The sequence below is a fragment of the Sinocyclocheilus anshuiensis genome, unplaced genomic scaffold (genome assembly GCF_001515605.1).
Source record: "Sinocyclocheilus anshuiensis isolate Anshui unplaced genomic scaffold, SAMN03320099.WGS_v1.1 scaffold724, whole genome shotgun sequence".
Taxonomy (NCBI): domain Eukaryota; kingdom Metazoa; phylum Chordata; class Actinopteri; order Cypriniformes; family Cyprinidae; genus Sinocyclocheilus; species Sinocyclocheilus anshuiensis.
The window spans coordinates 214,203-216,657 of NW_015555740.1; positions in this window are offsets into that span (position 1 = coordinate 214,203).

The window sequence follows — 2,455 nt, forward strand, 5'->3', positions numbered from 1 at the left end:
GTCCACTAAAGGAGGTAGAGCTTTTTCGCATTTGGCTCCCAAACTCTGGAATAGCCTTCCTGATAACGTTCATTCAAATAATGCAGCTCATAATCTTGTACTGCAGTTACATCTGATCAAATGCGCATTATTATTCTTTAGCTTGGGTTAAACAAATAAATTTTACTTGGTTGGAACAGCAGTTACGCAAATTATGTGTCTATTTGTTTCTCTGTTTTTGCCGTAGGATTTACACAAGCTTCAGTCTGGATCCAGAACACCTGAGAAGAGATGATGCAAACCCCTCAGAGGACCTCAGATGATGCCAACCCTGAAACAACATACAGAACTACCAAATTTTGCTATAAGTTTGATTGCATCATTTAATAATTGCTGTTAATAGTGTTCATCGTCTGTTTGATTACGTCTTTAATTGATTTTTCCATACATTTCTGCCATATGTACATAAGCTGACAGTCACCACTGATAAGCTACCACTAAATATTGTAGAAACTTAATTTTCTGTAAAATTGCTTTGCAACGATTTGTATCGTAAAAGCGTTATACAAATAAACTTGAATTGAATTGAATTGAATTCATGCAGTTTTTAGCCATCTCAAATTGTGGTGCAGCGTTGCAGAATTTACAAACCTCAAAATAAATTAAAAGAAAAGTAAACAGCACATATAATAATAATCCATCATCCATCCGTAATAAAAAGTGCCTCACGCGGCTCTGGGGGGTAAATAAAGGCCTCCTGTAGTGAAATTGATGCATTCTTGTAAGAAACACATATTTAAAACGTTATAACCACTTTTCTGTATCCTGCGCTAACTGTCGTACGCAAAAGCCGTTATGGGCGGATGATGTAGGACGTATGCGTAGCGCATGCGCCGGTGAGAATAGGCTTGCTCAAGATACATTGGCGCTGCGCAGAACGATCGGTGTATGACATCAGAGTACCCCGAGAGCAATTCAAAAGCATAAAGAGTCGTCTGCTCTATTATGGCTGTCGCGGTACTTTGATGTCATACACTGATCGTTCTGTGCAGCGCTGATGCATCTCGAACAAGCCTAATATGCTACTCTAGCGAGAACCAAGTTTTGCTTACAGGATCAAAGGAAGCAACGTTTCCTTACTTTCAGCAAAGGAAAACCAGTCTCCTCTTGGCGAAATCCTCCGAGATTTTTCTTTACAATCCTCGTTTTGTACTTCTAATTCGTAACCGGTGTTTTGCTTTGTTCTCTCCTCTCTGCTTCTGCGTTCGTCACTTTTCACCGGCGCATGCGCTACACATTCTGTAATGGCCACCTAATGTTATTCATGTTAATGTCCCTTTAAATATGTTTAAATGCTGTTCCGTGAGTGTGCACGTACAGGGAGAGTAGGAGAGAGCTCAAGTTTAGATGGTCGTTTTACCACTGTGCATTGTGTTCAATTCTGTTTTGTAGCGTCCACCAGAGTATTGTCCATTCCGTATTCTTTGTACCTGCTCTTTTACATGTATGTGAAGAGTGTTTTGTGCATGCTTGCTATAAAGACTGTCGGGACAACCAGTAAAACACTCCGTGATCTTTCTTTCCTCTACGCCTGTTCACCTCTTCCACACGGGCAGGCTACCTCTCTGGCAAACGTGACAATACATCCTACATCATCCGCCTGGAACGGCTTCCGCATACAACAGTTAGTGGAAGCTAGAGATTACGGTTTATAAAGTTTTAAATATGGATATTTTTATTACAAGTCAAGTCACCTTTATTTATATAGCGCTTTTAACAATACAGATTGTGTCAAAGCAACTGAACAGCATTAATTAGGAAAATAGTGTGTCAATAATGCAAAATGACAATAGTAAACACTCATTTTTCAGTTAAAGGCAGTTCATCATTGAATTCAGTGATGTCATCATCCAGCTCAGTTCAGTTTAAATAGTATCTTTGCAATCATTTGCAATCAAGTCAACGATATCGCCGGATATGAAGTGTTACAAAAAACACATTGATTCCCCTGGAGCCGTGTGAAGCACTTTTTATTACGGATTGATGAGCTTTATTGGACTTCTTTTGGACTGTTGAACCCGCCTACTGCCATTATACATCTAGTGATGGGCAGAGCGAGGCTTCATAAATCACTGAAAATCCCTGCGTTCCATTCGGAAGGGCTCATCCCTACGCCCTAATCCTTTCAAAGGGTTTACCCTCCGGAGTGAGAGCTTCGAAGGGATGAAGCTGTATAGGGGTCAAAAAACTCTTTAACGAGACGATCAAGGAGGCACCTTCGTTGTACATTTTGTACGCTGGTTGACCCCCAATCGTCTTTTACATTAAATATAATGTATATTTGTATATGTAATGTAATGTAATGTCATGTAATATGTATTTGTAATCAGGGATTGAAATGAACTTTTTCACTCACCAGCCAATTTGGCTACTAAATTTTTAAGTTACCGGCCATTCATAACTTCTACTAGCCAAA